An 18,214-nucleotide genomic window follows, 5' to 3' on the forward strand; every position below is an offset into this window, starting at 1 on the left:
CATTCCTTCATTTCATTACAAGCATAGCTTCTCTCAGAGATTTCTCAATTAAAATTTAAATACTGGTATGGGACCTGTTACCCAGAAAGCTTGGGACCTGGGGATTTTCATAATTTGGGCATTCATAACTTAAGTCTACTAGAAAATCATGTAACCATTAAATAAACCCAATAGGCTGTTTTGATTTCAGTAAGGATTAATTATATCTTTGTTTGGATCAAATACATGTTGCTGCTTTAATATTACAGAGAAAAAGGAAACCACTTTTACAAATTTGGATTATTTGGATAAAATTGAGTCTATGGGAGACAGCCTTTCCATAAAAAAAAAATAAAAAAAAATAATATATATATATATATATATATATATATATATATATATATATATATATATATATATATATATATATATATATATATATATATATTGCTACAGGCCTATCTATATTAAGAGTTAATCATAGCTTATTGAAGGAGGCATTGAAAATCAAAGGGTATTTGCACTTGGTCTGGCTGGCCTGGCTGTTAGATTCTGCCTCTCTTCAGCTAAATTCAAAATGCTATCTGGTTGCTATGGACAGTGTCACCCAACAACCAGAGCAGATTCATTTTGAGGCCAGAAGTTTGGTATTTTTACTATTTTCCATACCAGCTCTCCTATTCATCTTCTAAATTACAACATGGAAACCACTGCCTGTTTGCTACGGTAAGGGTAACCCTAGCAACCACAGTTTAAATCCTAGAGTTACAGAATAAAATTGCATGCTTAAATATCACAATATATGACAAATTTCAAGCTGAAAGTCACTTGTGAGGCACATCGCTGTCCAAGCTTTTCCTGTCATGAGGAGAACTACAAACTGACCCACAGGTTTGCATATAAATTAGAATAAGAAGTCTGAGTGTGTTCTTAGCCAGATGTAAGTTGTAGCTTCATATGATTATGAAATGACTATACAACCACCTACCAAAGTTGAGTGGTGTAAACAAACCACACAAATATATTCTGCAGTTATCATAGAAATAAAACCTTCTAATATAGTTAGTTAGGCAAAAATGTAATGTATATAGGCTGGAGTGATGGGATGTCTAAAATAATAGCCAGAACACTACTTCCTGTTTTGCAGCTCTCTTTGTTTCCAATCATTGGTTACCAGTCAGTAACCCATCAGGGGAGGGGGGCACATGGGTCATATCTGGTACTTTTAAATCTGAGCTGAATGCGGAGGATCAATTGCAAACTCACTAAACAATTATGTCCCACATGGCCCCCCTTCAAGTCTCTGACTAACTGTGACTAGATATGACCCATGTGTCCCCCTCCCCTCACTGATGGGTTACTGCCTGGTAACCAATGATTGGAAACAAAGAGAGCTGCAAAGCAGGAAGTAGTGTTTTGGCTATTATGTTAGACATCCAGTCACTCCGGCCTGTATACATTACATTTTTAGAAACATTATATTACTATATTACTATATTAGAAACATTTTTTATTTTGCACAGCCCATCTATTTACTATTTACCCAGATTTTATTTTTACACTGACCTGATCCTTTAAAGTCATGACCCTTTGATAAATATTCCCAAAAAAATCCTATCCCAGTGAAAAAAGCTGTGAAATTGCCCTCTGGTGAACTGTGGGAATTTCAATTATTACTATTTGATACATATGCCCTATACAATGCATACTGAGCAGATTTCAGTTCAGAAACTCAATGGGTTATTTTTGTTGGATTCTATGATGATTATGCTCGGCTTCAGGGTGCACAATGAATGCCTGTGTTTTTGAGGGGTACACTGACCAATTAGTGAAAGAATGTTAACAATAAGAAAACAGCTGCCATTAAACACATACACAGGATAATGCTATCTCTTATGAATTTTACATTATTGCTCCTCAGGCCAAATTTGATTGAATTGTTGAAGCATTAACAGAAGCAAGTGAAACATGATGAATAAATACCTGAGGGTGGGCTCAAGTATTGCACAGAGGAGATTTCATGGATCTCTATGACTGGGCTTTTCTGACCTGGACGAGTTGTAAAGTCTCAAGGTGGAAATATAACCGGGAGATGAAAAACATTTTTTACGAAGATATAAAAAAAAATAGGAAAATCAGAAATATTGCAAAACACACGTGCAATTTTTAGTTTTTAATCCCATTGCAGGTTTGGGATCCCTTACCCAGAAACCATTATACAGATAGTTCTGAATTACAGGAAGGTCATCTCTCATGAAGTCCAATTTCAAGGAACAATAACACCAAAGTAACAAATATAATGTACTGTTCCCGTGCACTAGTACTATTGGTGTGTTTGCTTTAGAATCACTACTATAGTTTATATAAACAAGCTGCTGTGCAGCCATGGGGCAACCATTCAAGGCTCAGGTTATATAGATAACACATGCACACTGTAGAATCCCACTGTATTCTATTACAGAGCTTATCTGTTATCTGCTAAATCTGTTCATTTTCTCCTTTTTCAGTTTGAATGCAGGGCAATAGTATATGATATCTTAATTACTTTAAAATGCTTTAATTTTTTTTTTTTTACTGATTCATTAAGCTAATAATTCTAATATAGAAAAATTTGTTTCTCTGTAAAACACCTGCTGGGGGGGGGGGTGCTTTCTTCTGCCATACCATGATCATTTTTTGATTTTACAGGCTTTCCCTGTACCACCCATTGGGCATGCTCAGGAGCAGTATAGAACTTATTTGCCGATTTCTGTGCAGATCTTGCACCCACCTTATATGCAGGGGAGGCCTGAGAAAGCAGAGAAAAATAGTGGAATAGCTATTTAACCTTTACGGGGATATTTACTAACAAAAGTGCTAAGCACAAATGCAGTTTTCCAGTAACATCCATTCCGATCTTGATATTTATTTTCTTCTAACTTGTAGTTGTTTAAAACTAATTGCTGATTGATTTCTATAGACAACTATGTTTGTGCGGTATGTACAGTATATTCATAAATCAGTTACTTACACTTTTGGCACTTGTAGTGGGTTAAAACGTTTTGAACGTTTAACAGTGGGACCAAACAGAAACACAGAGGATGTACATTTTTCTTTCTCCTTCAAGTAAACACCATATCATGTAGGAATATGATCAGTTCTGCATCCATTCTCACACGGATATGATCAGTGAACTCTGTTACCACACTGCACTCCACCTTCGGTTTGCCGTCTATAGTAAACAAAATCAGTGTAACAATAAAATATGGAAATGCCATTTCCCATTGTGTAAACAAGCAGTAATTGGTTTGTGACTGATTTGCTTTCTATCTGTAAGTAAGAAGAAATAAATCCATGGTGATGGCAACTCAACCTTTGTCTTTTATAAATGTTTTTTAATTACCTTAATGCAGGGGTCCTTTTTTTTACCTGTAAGCCACATTCAGATGTAAAAAGAGTTAGGGAGCAACTCAAGCATAAACAATGTTACTGGGTGGTGCAAAATAGGTGATTGACCATTTGGCAGCCGCATGTGCATTGGCAGCCTACAGGAGCCTCTATTGGGCAGTTCATCTGGTTTTTATACAACCAAAACTCACCTCCAAATCAGGAATTGAAAAACAAGCAACTACTTTGAGACCACTAGGAGCAACATCCAAGGGAATGATGAGCAACATGTTGACACTGCGGCGGCCCTCTGCCTAAATCAAGAGTGGTAGCTAAGGAGAAGCTTTACTTTACTCATTATTGCTCCGAGTACGTGGGTATTACTGCTAAAGGAAGGTTACTAAACGGCCTCTTGCCCCTGTACCTCCCGAGCCCAGATGCCCACTCTCTCCAAACCTCTGTTCTTGTCTCCACTCGTTGTACTGTGTGCACCCCTGAAGCAGAAAGAGAAGCGCATGGAGACAAAAGGGGGAGCATGAAGGCAAGGATCTTCTCCTTAACTACCGCACTTGATTTAGGCAGAGGGCCGCCGCTGTGTTATTATTCCTGTCCCCACTGTAAGATAGCAGGCCGGCAGCGTACCTTCCTCCTGGGAGGAGAATGAAGAAGAGCTGGAGAAGGAGAATGATATGCTGTCAGTGAATAGCCAGGGAGAAGAAATACAAATAAAATATTTTTTAAAATGTATTTACTACACTAAGCATAAAATGCATACTAAACACAATTTGTTTACATCAGAATATATCAATTTAAACATGAAGTATAAAAAGAATTTTTTTTTTTAAAACTGATTAATCAGCAACTGCCCCATTTTATTGCAATCTAGCTAGGCTGTGAAGTGATGCAGAGCAAAAAGAAAAACAAGAACATCACCTGCTAGGTTGCTAGCCCATTTTCTTCTCCAGCTAAACTAAATACAAAACCCAATCTAGGATCAGTTACACTTACAGCAGGCCCGGACTGATAACCTGTCTAAACGGGCAAATGCCCGTGGGGCCGCTCTGTTTTTTATTAAGTGGGCCGCTCCTGATCTTATTGTCGGGGACTTGTAACTCAGCACTTTTAGAAAACCGACCAAGTTCCCTTCCCCCAGCCCTTAGTACTGACTTTGTGGAGCAAAGTTTTCTGCAGCTGTGCTGTCTCCTGTGCGTCTCCTAACAATCGGCTCTCGGCTAGCAGGCTGCAGTACAAACAGCAGACATGATCAGTGGATTGCAGAGTGAGCACCACATTGCACCGTATGCTGTTTGCAGCCTGTCAGCTGAGAGCCGATTGTTAGGAGAAGTACAGGAGACAGCACAGCTGCAGAAATATGTTTTAGTGAGTGGACTATCATGAAATGCAAAGGCCCCTGCCTGTGTCATGTGGTGTTTGTCATTTGTCTGGATGTTGGTAATAGGGCAGTTTCTGGGCAGAAGGAATATGGGGGGTCAGGGAATGAAGTGGGGGGACTGACCTCTTCATGAGAATTACAGGGATTTCAGCTGGAATGTATCATTTGTGTGTTATAGACTGGGCTGAGGATTATTAGTCTGCTTCCATGGCTGCCCTTTTCTGTTTCCTTATTCTACAACTGCCAGTTTAGCTCTGTGTGTGTTTGGGGGGGGGGGTCGCCTGACCCCTTCTCCCCCCCAGCTGTCTTGGGGTTGCTTGTCCTCCCGGGTCACTCACTTGACAGTCACCTGTGCTGTCTAGAGTCACTTGAGATAGGGACAAGTTCATTATAATTGATAAGAAGAAAATTACCGGCACTCAGGACTCCATGCAAGCGGGCCATGCCTTGCGTGTTTATTAAACGTAACATTTCAGGGGCATACCCATTTGTTAGACTGACTAAGGGGTACGCCCCCTGAAACATTCATTTAATAAGCACGCAGTGCCTGGCCCGCTTGCATGGAGTCCTGAGTGCCAGTAATTTTCTTTTTATCACTTATTGCTGAGGGTGCCAATGCCCTTTTTTTTACTGAGCACCGAACCAATTTTGGCATGAGAGGCCAGGGTGTGCTGGTGGGTTTTGGAATTGGGCAGAACTATAGGTTCCATGCAGGATGCTGCCACTTTGCACAGTGATTTGTCTAAACTGGAAAACTGGGCAGCAAACTGGAAAATGAGGTTCAATGTTGATAAATGCAGGTTATGCACTTTGGCAAAAATATATAAATGCAAGTTATACACTAAATGGCAGTGTGTTGGGAGTTTCCTTAAATGAGAAGGATCTAGGGGTCTTTGTAGATAACAAGTTGTCTAATTCTGGGCAGTGCCATTCTGTGGCTACTAAAGCAAATAAAGTTCTGTCTTGTATAAAAAAGAGCATTAACTCAAGGGATGAAAACATAATTATGTCTCTTTATAGGTCCCTGGTGAGGCCTCATCTGGAGTATGGGGGGCAGTTTTGGACTCTAGTCTTTAAAGGATAATTCAACCCATTTGCAAAAAACCCCGTATCCCCCCACCCACGTAGACCTCCCTCCCTCCTCCCCCCAGGCTAACCCCCCCCGGGGAAGGGAAATGTCCCATACTTTATACTTACCCCTCCGGTGCAGATTCTGGCAGCGGACTTCATGGCATCCATCTTTCTGGTCCTCTGTAAGCTGACTGGGAGACCCGCATTTTAGGCCCATGTGCAGTTGGAGCTGTTTGCCGGTTTGGACAACTGCGCATGCGCCAAATTCAACGGAAATTGCCGAATCGCTAGAAGATGGAAGATGGATGCCGTGAAGTCCACTGCCTGAATCTGTGCAGAGGGGTAAGTATAAAGTATTGGGCATTTCCCCGGGGGGGCAATTAGCCTGGAGGGAGGGGGTCTTCGTGGGGTGGGGGGTACGGGGTTTTATAAATGAGCTGGAGAGAGTGCAAAGACTAAGTGCAGCTAAACTGGTTAGAGGAAGGGAAGAGTTAAATTATGAGGGGAGACTGACAAGGTTGGGGTTGTTTTCTCTGGAAAAAAGGCGCTTGCGAGGGGACATGATTAGACTTTACAAGTACATTAGAGGACATTATAGACAAATAGCAGGGGACCTTTTTACCCATAAAGAGGATCACCGTACCAGAGGCCTCCCCTTTAGACTAGAAGAAAAGAACTTTCATTTAAAGGAACAGAGTAGGGGGTTCTTCACAGTCAGGACAGTGAGGTTGGGGAATGCACTGCCGGGTGATGTTTTGATGCTGATTCAGTTAATGACTATAAGAGGGACTTGGATGATTTATTGGACAGACATAATACAAAGGCTATTGTGATACTAAACTCTATAGTTAGTATAGATATGGGTATATATCATTTATGTGACAGTAGGGAGGGGTGTGTGTATGGGGCTGGGTTTTCATTTGGAGGGGTTGGACGTGATGGACTTTGTCTTTTTTCAACCTGATCTAACTCTGTAACAGACCAAAAGGCAGGATGGTACTTCCCTAATTTGCAGATTCCCTTTCTCCCCCCCCCCAACAATCAGTGCAGATGAATGCTGGATACAAATCCCCCTTAATTTCTTACTTTACTATGTTCAGTTCCCCAAAATTCCCTTATCAAAACTGTTGCAAGGATTTGGCTGGCTTTTCCTCTGTTTTCCCACTGTGACACCATTCACCCTTTTCTTCCCTTAAATAGCCATTCTGATTTTTAACTATCAAAAAAATAGGACTGATATACACGGAATTGTTTTTGTGCCATCTTCCTATGAGTTCTGGGGTATTATACTCGGAAATGCCTTTGTGCCATCTGTTATGAGTTTTGGGGTAATTATACATTATATGTGTGGATGAGTACAAAACCATTGTGTGTTTACATGTGGGCTGCTTTGATTTTTTTGCCCGGGCTGCTTTTTACTCCCAGTCCGGCCCTGACTTACAGCCTTTCTTATGTATTTATTAAGACTAATATAACTGATGCTTCTAATATAGTTGCTGGCATGACTGACTTGTAACTATGCATGTATGGTAGATTGTAAGCAGAAAATGTACATGAGAGTTTTCTGGCTGAAATCTGCCTCCAGTTTGCAGTGACAGGTGGATGCTATTCATCCTGGGAAAAATAAAAGATGGGAGTGTAACAACTCCAAAAAACAGGGCTGGTACATTTTTAGTTATTTGTTTTGTTTATAAAGTGTCTCGTCACACTGGCAAATGGGATCACCAAGGCAACACTCACAAACTAGCACTGTCCAAAAACCATGAGCTTTCAATGTACTCTAAAATAAGGGGGGGGGGGAAGAGATCCAAATAGTGGGCCAGTTATTTTATATAAAACATTCTTTTTGATGCCAGATTATGTCAATTATGATGTGGTATAGTGATGAGTGGATCATTAAATTGCAATTTAGAAACCTGCACCAACCCTACCTTGCCCCTTCCCATTCCAAACCCAGTCAAGCACAATGTTCCCTGGCCAAACTGAGAGAGATGGGCCAGGTAATGGTGAATGCATCACCAGATTGGAAAAGGGGTATGGGACCGAAGGGTTGGGACATGCCAGCAATAACAGAGGGAAAGCCCCACCCACACTTTGTCAACCACATCGACGGGTAAGCTTGTATGTTTCGGTCCAGCCTGCACACCACTAACACTAAAGTCAATGGGAACCACATCCTTTAAAATGGGCTGCCCTGTTTTAAAACAGCATCTAGAGTGGTTAAGGAAAAGCAAACAAATCTTAATTACGTTGGGCTATTTTCTTACCAGTTTGTGTTCTTGAAAGGTTTCAGTTGTGCCCCAAGAATTCATAGGTAATGGAGGAGGATTTTCCATTACGTTTAGGCTTTGGTTTTCTGAATCTAGAGAAATTAAAAACACATTTTGCATAAGTACAGATTTTACAAAAGAATACATAGAGTCTGAAATTAAAGGTGCATGGAATTAGACAAAAACATTTCAGTAAAAGTTTACAATGACTAGTATTGGGCATTATTGCATTTATAAATCTGCAAAACATTACAGTTACTCCATAATTATTTCTCAGAACAGTCCACACAAATAATTAGGAGTGCGACACACAGAACTAGTAAATCTCTTTGGGCAACATAAGCCATTAAAGCTCTGCCCATGCCTCAAATCAGGTATAACTATTCACGGCATCTACGGTAACAAAAGGGATCTCTCTGTCTCTGGGTTTATATAAAAGATTATTTCAACAAATATCTTAGTATAAAGGTTCAGACTGGGCTGGCGGGACCCCAGGGAAAAAAGCGCGTGGGCTGTGGCCTCTATGGGCCCCACAGGCCCAGACCAGCCCCCGGGCTGCTCACACCTAAAGGAGGAAAAAGGGGTATAATGTATGAAGTGCAGAGCAGATGGGTAAGGCAGACACCAGGAGGCCCTTGAGGTTGCAATGGGGACCTTTAGGTTACAGCCCTGGTTGGCTCTGGACACCCCAGTCCAATGCTGCAAAGGTTCCATAGGGGACACAAAATGGTAGTAGCCACTTTAAGGCATCCATACATGGGCCAATCGTGTACAGTATGCCACCAATATGTGTATTGCCACCTTTCTTTTACTTTGTTATTTTTTGTGTCAACTGTTGATACATCATACATTTGTGAATTGTCATGCCTTTTTCAAACCTGTCCAGTTTATGAACTACCAATATCCATGGTACATACAGTACTGTATATGGCACCTTAGCTTTTTGAAAAAAACCCTTGGTTTTCCAGGGTTCTCCCATATTCCAAAAGCATTGGGCCAGATTCAGTTTGATGAGAAAAAGCTTGAAAACTCTATTGAAGTCTCCATTAACAAACTGGAATTGAATTAGTAGAGATGTTTTTTTCTCCTCAAATTGAATCTTGTCACATGATACACCATAGCATTTCTTTGTGGAATTAAATCTGGTCCATTGTTGGTTAACTGATTTCTAGTAAAACTGACGTGTGTGTTAGATTAAAGGGGGGGGGGTTCACCCTTGAGTTAACTTTTAGTATGTTACAGAATGGCTAATTCTAAACAACTTTTGTCTATAAAGCACTGCATAATATATCAGTACAAATTATAAAGCATAATAATATGTAAATACATTGTACATACATGTACATATATGTTGTTTCCAATGTGGTCAAAGTTAATTATCCAAAATAATTAATTAATTCAACAACAGTTATTCACTTCTCTTACCAACTCTCTTTATCCCCCTTCAACCGATTTTCTCCTTTCTCTTCACATATGTCAGTTTCTGCTTTACCCATTATCATGCTGTGTCTAACAATATCTTATTTCCCTAGAGACGGTTACCACTGAGACCTTGATGAAGAGAAGATTGCTGTACTGAACAGGGTTTTCCTGTCTATACATTGCCTAGGAGATTATTTTGATCATGACATTGATGATCTTGTATAGTACAGCTCAACTGTTTTCAGTCAATATTGAAAGAGATATACCTTCAGAAGAAAAACAGAAGTGTTCTGATGTTGCTCTGCTCAGGAAGAAAATAGGAAAGGTCATCTTTTCTGAGCAGAGCAACATCAGAACACTTCTGTTTTTCTTCTGAAGGTATATCTCTTTCATAAAGGTGGCCATACATGGGCCGATTTACTGCTGTGTATGGGGCCCTGAGGAACAATATGTGGCAGAAAATTAGGCAGATATTGATCAGGGCAGGTTTAAAAATCCCATCAAGACGGGAACTGAATGGCTTGTTGATGAGGTCTGGTTGCTTGGCCGTCGGGCTAAACAGTCAGGTTAGATCACCTCAAGGTGGATATATGAGGAAAAGGTTCACATGAGTGGATTATTTAGTATAATTCCAATTTAACATTCTGCAATATACAACATTTAAGATATTTTCACAATCTGGGTACATTCCACTATGCTTTTTTGTTGTGGTTCACTATATTCGCCTGTCCTAAATGATCTCTTCTGCTAAAGCTAGTGTTTGTTTTCTAATCATAACTTCTCTACATATCTATTTATGATAGGTATGTGAAAGGGTTTAAGACAGTTCTTAAGTGTAGGGAGTCACAATTTAGGTGAATTTGTAGCTGTGCTTTAATCTCCAAACAGTGCATTATCAGATGGCACTGCCCTGTCAGTGTTAAGTTACTACTGTATGATGCCTCCAGTTATTATAATTATATTGATTACAACAGAAAAGAACATTTAGAAATTGTAGAATGATGGGTTTTCACATACATGGTCAACTAGAATAAACAGTAGTGAAATTTTTATTTAAACCAGGTTCCAAGGGTAACATTTCACATCTTTTAAAATAGATTTCCAATTGTGAAAACACATGTCAGGGTAGGTGTTTAACCTACCTGACCAGTTTCGGTACCTTATTTTTATCCTGTTGAGAGAATCACACACCATTTTTGCTCTCTTAAGCAGTGTTGAAACAGTATTTTTGTTGATAAGAAGATAGTCCACAGAACTAATAAAAGAAAGTGCTTGTTAGTTTTTTTTTTTTAAATGTTTTTATTTATGGAAATTTTCAGAGAAAAAATAGCATTCACAAAACATGACATTTTGTAAGGAATTACATCAATGAAAGTAATACAGAGTTACAATAGTCATGTTAGTTTTTATCACTGAAGTGCAGAGAGAAATATTTACTCCCATAGGATCACTCACATATCCACTACTCTTCATTTTATTTTCAAATGTTTATAGGCCAGATTTTTACTGCGGGTGCCTCATGGCCAGTCTGCCTGCCAGATTTGACAACTGACAAGTCTCAGTTGTAGCAGATTAGGCTCAGGCCTTTGCGGCTTTCTCACAAATCTGGGTCTGACTATTTAAGCACAAAAATAATCTAAGCAAAATAAACTGTACTATGCAAGTCTAGGGGACTGATAAATATAGGAAAGGAGTGATTCCCCATTTCCTGGGTCACAATATTACCCCTAGTTATCCCAACTGTGGGTGCTAGGTGGCGCTGTGTTATAATATAAAGACTGAGCCATGTAGGATCAGGATGATTCTGCCAAAGGCTTTTGCCTAAACCTGTGAATTTGAGCCTCCATCATTAGTCAGGACTAGTAAGGAGTAGCTAGATCCTGTAATAGTCTCTCTAGGAGAGAAAGCCAGATAAGGGCTACCTATATTGAGCAGCTTTTGGCTCCATTGAGGAGCGATAGAAGGGATTAGATCCTAAGGGCATTGTTGCGTAGTTAGGGAACAGGGCATCAGGATTTAGATAGATGCTACCTGGGTTCCATATATGAGGTGTTCCCAAAGGAAACAGGAGAAACTCTGGGTGGACTGATATTCCCCTCTCATCACTATTAGAGGGAAAACTCAACACTTGGTCTGCATTGTGAGTATGTATTGACTATTACACCCTAGTTGTCTTCTGAACTGTTGCTCTATTCTCCCATGTGGATCAGTGTTAATAAATCAGTTCAGTTATTGTTCAAAGAACCACTGGCGCCCCAATTATTGTGCACTGCATACAGTTACAGTTGTACACCCTGCCTCCACACTGTTGCAAGGGTTCACCCCCTGAGAAATATAGGTCCCATCCAGAGCCATTGCTGGGGTAAAGCTACAAGTAGAGTAGCAGTGCTGTTCAATTTACTATAGCCTTACACAAAGAACACTTGATTCCAGATTTAATAATTTCTTGTTTTTACAACATTGTAATTTAAATAATAAACAATACATTTGTTAGTGGCACTAAGAGCTGTTTTTGAGCTCTTTTAAGACCATTTCTCTGCATTCTTAAAAAGGTATATTCCTTTAAATATATCCTAAGCAGCCTACATATTGAATCAGAAAAAACAGAATACGGTAGAATTTTTCATCCCCTGATTTTAAGTTCTACCTGATTTTACATTGTTGTTTTGTGGTCCCACCTATATATTATGCATAATAAATTTTACCGATTTTACAATTTCCTGAATTTTAAACCATTTTTTGTGGTCCCCTGAAAAATGTAAATTGGGGGTTCTACTGTATTCCCAAAAGAGCTTACAATCTATTCATAATCTAATATTCTACATACATACATTTCCTAGAAAATGCACAAGACCTTCTTCTGTTTTAGAACATAATGGTATTAGCAGTGGGCTTTCAAAGGAAATTAAAATATGGGCAGATTTATCAAGGGTCAAAGTGAATTCGAGGGAATTTTCTAAGTAAAAAAATTCGAAATTGTTTTGTATACTTCGACCATCGAATAGGAGACTACAACTTCGAATTTACTTCGACTTCGATGCTAACTAAAAATTGTTCGAATATTCGACCATTCGATAATCAAAGTACTGTCTCTTTAAAAAAACTTTGACTTCAATACTTCCCAAATTAAACCTGCCGAAGTGCTATGTTAGCCTATGGGGACCTTCTAGACCATTTTTCTAAGTCTTGACACATCGAAGTAAAATCGTACGATCGTACGCTAAAATCGTTCGATTCGAACGATTTAAGCGCACGATCAAACGATTTTACTTTGATCGTTCGATGGCCAAATTCGGTGAAAAATACTTCAACTTCGATGACAAAGTATTTCAATTCGATGGTCGAATCTCAAAGTATTTTACACTTCGAAATTCGACCCTTGATAAATTGGCCCCTATGTGTTAAACCTTCTCTGGCATTAATTTTAAAGGATAAGTAAACCTTAAAAAAATATAATTTCAAATTGCTCAGGATTAATTTCTAAGTACTTTTGCGGTTTACATTGGAGGAAAATAGGAAATTGCTTCTGATCTCTTGCCTGAGCAGAGCAACATCAACACTTCTCTGTTCTGAAAGTATATATCTTTTGACTATGAAGATTTTTGAATTACTTATATTCGATATAGCTTTGACTGTACAGTTCCAAGAAATGACCAGCAGGTGGCACTGTTATATTAGCAGTAAAAAATTACCCCGTGCATTCATTCGATTTTTTTCAAGGTTTACTAATCCATGTATCCATGAAAGTTTTTTGCGTAACTAGATGCTGTGACTAAAATGTATGCTTATGTATTGCTAACAAATGGCTCCAAAACTCCCCTCAGACCAGATATGGGTCGACCATGAGTTACATTAACACCCCTAGCATGTAGCAAAGAACAACAGTATATTTGCTTAAGTATTGCATTCTTAATACAGATACATTGGGTGGTAATTATCCTATATATCTTTACTTATTTAACCCTTAAAGTGCCAGACACATTTCACATTTTATTTGCACCAGATGTTTTTTTAAGCATTTTGTACTTGTTCAGTTTAACAATGTTTTTTGGTAGGAAAACCTCCACGAAACTAGGAAATTTATAAAAAAAAAAAAAAAAAAAATGAATTGCAAAATGGGCTTTGACGTACAAATGGAATTTTGTAAACTTTCTGGAGATGGAACGCGCATTTTGGGTTAAATATGTGTAGCACCTATTTGGGCAATCTTGACCACAATTGGTTAAAGTGACCAGCTAACGGTATAAGCATGGGCCACACTGCGACTTACACACAGGGTCAGAGCCTTCGCTAAGTGGAAGCTCTCCCTTTTCGGTGTAGTGGAACTACAACCCACCAGGCTACTGTACACAAAAAGAGAAACTTGGGCACCAGGAGGTTCTTTGGTGCAAACAAACAAACGATTTATTAGTCAGAGACAATGACCACAGGTTTACTCCCGCAGGAGATGAGGTTTTAGCATGACACATACTATACAGCTCACACAGAAACTGATAGACTCACAAAGAGCTTATAGATAGTAACAGCATATGGAGAGGCACACGCACATATATCTAAATCAGAGCTTCAGGTAATAGGTAATTCAGCTGAAGCAGAACTCCATTAGGCATTTGCAGTACATCAGTGCAACCATTCTCTCCAGGGAGTTGTCAGGAAGCAGTTTCTACCCTACAGTCCCTCTTCACTGAGGTCCCTGCACTTGAGGCATTCACACAGAGCCTCTGGGAAGCTACTCCCTGCTGCAAATCCTTGTTGGAGCTTCAGCTGCTCTTTCTCTCTTACCTATCTACCTTTCTCTCCTACAGAGACTATTACAAGTCTGCCCTACTATAGCTGACCTCATTCACGGGGTTGCCTGGTCCCCGACTTCTCTCAAGATCACTTGCTTCTCTGGGCCTCACTGTACCCAGGCTCCCCTGGGCACAACCAGCTGGATCACCATCCAGCAGTCAAAGAGGAAGAGGCCACTCCTTACACACACTATAGTGCAGTGTGGCAGGAAGTTGTCATTACACCTCTTGACCAATAACACTCAGCTACACAGGATTTTGCCTGGTAACTGAGAAAAGGGAGGGGCCTTAAAGTCATAGGGGCAGATTAACCCCTATGGGCCCCTACATATGTAAAAAAGAAATTATTACAATATTTATGTATATTTTGTGTTTTATTTCCATACAAAAGTTAATTTTACACACATTTTTTTGTTGTTTGCAAAAACCCTAATTCTTCCAAGTCCAACAATACCAAATAGGTAGGGTTAACCCACTTTTATTGTCCAGGAGTAACCTCCAAACTAAAGTAGCGTTTTGTAGAATTTTACACCAGAACAAAGTGGATAATCACATGTAACAAATAATGCAGCATTAGATTTAGATCTAAAATATCCCCTCAAGTTTGATATTTTTTAGAAACTACAGACCTTCAGGTTTCTAGGGGTATTGCAGTTTTCACTCAAAAGCCAAATTCTTTTTATCGGTGCATCATAAAATTTAGAGCTTTTTTCTTGTATTTTTAGTTTTTTTCTAAAATGTAAAAACTTAGATGCAGGAAAAAATGTGAAATTTGACAAAAGAACTCTCATGAAATTTTTTAAACCATGGCAAATTTGAAAGACATACTTCTCCTGAATAAAATGATGCCCCATATGTATGAGTGCGCATAGAGACGTGGCCACCAAACACCCCAAAACAGGGGCAATGCATACAGGCAATTATAGTTGAAAATCTGCTGGTTGCGCTCTGTGTACTACTTGCAGTTTTCCGCTCTAAACACAGGTAGGGGACCTGTGAAATAACCCCAACAAACCATATATTTCCTAAAAGTGCACACCTTCAGCTATTCAGAGATGCCATTCTTACATTTCTAGTCAGCTCTTTGGTCTGAAATAAAGGAAAAACAGATTTCGCCCTGGGTTTCCATGGAAAATATCAATCTGCAAATTCCCCTGAATAAAATGATACCCCATATGTATGGGTACATATAGAGACACGGCTAACAAACACCCCAAAAAAGGGGCAATGCATAAGACCAATTACAGTTGAAAATCTGGGGGTCTCTATGTATATATAATTTTTCACTCTAAACACCCCCTACCAATGACATAACGCCAACAAACCATATATTTCCTAAAAGTAACCTCAACAGTGGAGTTATGAGCTCCCAGACAATTTTACCACAGGCAGGCAAATCAAGGAGGATCCAAATTAGAGTCCTTTCCCTCATACAGCAAGATACTGCTCAGCATATACATTTGTATAATGCAACATGTCCTGTAGGAAGGCCTCTGTAATATATAGATTGAAAAAATCTATAATTTCAAAGTTAGTGGTGTCCACCTTAACACCGGGGACTGCAGTAAATAGAGAAATTTCGGGGGGAAATTACAGGGAGGCCCCACGCAGGCTCTCCAACTGCTGCATCACCACTACCCTCACCTTCTTCTCCCTCCATAGGTGCATCCGGTGTACTACCACCAGCCTCTGACTCAGCTGTAAGCGTGCTGCCACTACTAGGCTCTGTGCTAATAGTGCTACTATCACCAAACTCTGAGTAGAGGAGTCAGATGGCACATACTCAGATCAGAATTGCTAAATTTCTCTGAGCTGGAGTGCATGCATACATAGCATACATAGAGCTGTCCATTGTGCCATAGATATACAGACAACTTCAAAACTAGCGATCAATAGGCTAAATCAAATTAAAAAGCAAACAAGACAGCTCCTCCAACACTTGTAATATGAGAAGCTAAAAAAAAAACTCACTGTAACTTTTTTATAAACCCAAGCCAGTAAGAGATGACCAAGAGTAAACCCCTGGCAATACAGTCAGGAGAAAAAAAACTTGAATTTGATCTCCTGAATATTGATGTTTAAAAATTTTCACCAAGTTTGACACCTATATACTCCAATGGGTAAAAAAAATGTTGTGTGTCCAAAACAAATTAGTTGCGCGTCAAAAAAAACAAAAACAGGTCACATTCTCCATAACTACTCTTGAACCCTTCCAGAACTCTACGGAATATATGTACTGCACAGCTTACAATCAGCCTAACCCCTTTGGACCTTTCTGCAACAATCAACTGAATCAAACAGAATAAGATCACTAAAGCGAAATCAAATCAGCCAAAGCAATAAAAGAACAATTATTGCAGTGAAACTGGTGGTTAGCGTTCTAAATTCACTAGTGTCACTACAAAATAATTTTTGGGCACTAAACAAGCAATAAAGAACAGTGCAAAGGAAAAATCCAGGATGAAATCACAAGATGCAATAAAATCACCAATGCAATAAAAGAATTGCAATGGTATTGGTGGTCAGAGTCCTAGATTCACTGCAAAGGGAACTTTTTTAGGGGCACTAAACAAGCAACAAAGAACAATGCAAAGAAAACCTTGCAATAAAACCACCCAAAGCAATAAAAGAACAGTTATAACAGTGAAATCAGTGGTCAAGAGTCCTAGATTCACTAGTGTCACTGCAAATGGAACCTTTTTGGGGAACTAAACAAGTGGTAAAGAACATTGCAAAGGAAAAACGTAATAAAATCAACAAGATACAGTAAAATTAGCTAAAGCAATAAAAAATAACCATTATTGGAGTGAAATTGGTGGTCAGAAATCTAGAACCACAAGTGTCACTGCAAAGGGAAACTGTTCTGGGGAACTAAACAAGCAGTAAAGAACAGTGCAAAGGATAAACGGAATAAAATCAACAAGATGCAATAAAAACACTGAAAGCAAAACCAATAAAATGCAAAAAATACAGTAGAAACCCAAATTGTATCCCTGGATTTAACGGTTTCCTAGTGTTTAGGGGCGTTTTGACGTGGCCATGGGAAATGTTCTACTGTATAATGTTTAAAGGGGGCATGGCTTAAAAATTCCTCCTTACACATTTTCGGGCAATTACCCATGATCCCCACATGTAATGTGTTTTACATGTGGCAAACCCAACTAATGTGAACGGGCTGATATTGTCGGGTGCATCATCGCCCGAGAGAGAGGGGTTTTCCTTTTTTGACAAATCAGTTGGCAAGTCTTATGTCATATGTCACATTTTCTCTGGTGTGTGCCCACTGTCAGTGTATGGAAGCACCTGTGCCACCTCCCTTTGACTTCAATGGAAGTTTCCATCAAAGTCCACAGGACGTTACACAGACAATTTGTGGTATTTCTGTATTAATAGAAAAACCATCACGCATGACATTAGCCTGTGACTTTAAAATTGACTTATCCAGAAACAATGCAGCCTGAAGCATTAGAATGAACATTTATTTAACTACTCGAAAAATTTTAGAAAATGTAGGATTTGGATATCTTAACTAGAAATGCTTACTTTTCATTGGAGCCCTGAGACTAGTTTGCTGGTTCATATGTCACGAGTGGATGATGTCACCTGAAAGAATAATAAAATACCAGTTTAAAATATTCAATTAAAAACAGTACAAACTCCATGCTTTAACAATATGTTTTTAGAGGCAGTATTAGATTTTATTACAAATGAATGTTAATGCAAGAATTACTTATAATGCAGGTCTTTGCTCCCCCAATCAGAATCATTATTAGGACTTTGCAATACACATTCTGTTAATCTATTTTTTCCTTTTGCTAAAGATTAACAAATGCTTGAGGCAGATTGTCGTTACCAGTAATAATTGGTTAAATAATTCCCATTTAGAGAAAAGCAGGAAAATTAAAGGTTGTAGAAGGCAGCTG

The 18,214-nt window shown here is 39.1% G+C and overlaps 1 long non-coding RNA gene across 1 annotated transcript; it reads right to left on the reverse strand.

Annotated features, from left to right (window-relative positions):
- Positions 1-1,677: 1,677 nt before the first annotated feature.
- LOC121402883 lies at positions 1,678-10,760 on the reverse strand. Its single transcript, XR_005966838.1, has 4 exons — positions 10,661-10,760; positions 8,077-8,171; positions 2,990-4,016; positions 1,678-2,046 (listed from the first exon to the last, which is right to left on the reverse strand). It is a non-coding gene; the product is annotated as an uncharacterized LOC121402883 (long non-coding RNA).
- Positions 10,761-18,214: the final 7,454 nt, after the last annotated feature.

The sequence above is a fragment of the Xenopus laevis genome, chromosome 1L (genome assembly GCF_017654675.1).
Source record: "Xenopus laevis strain J_2021 chromosome 1L, Xenopus_laevis_v10.1, whole genome shotgun sequence".
NCBI lineage: Eukaryota > Metazoa > Chordata > Amphibia > Anura > Pipidae > Xenopus > Xenopus laevis.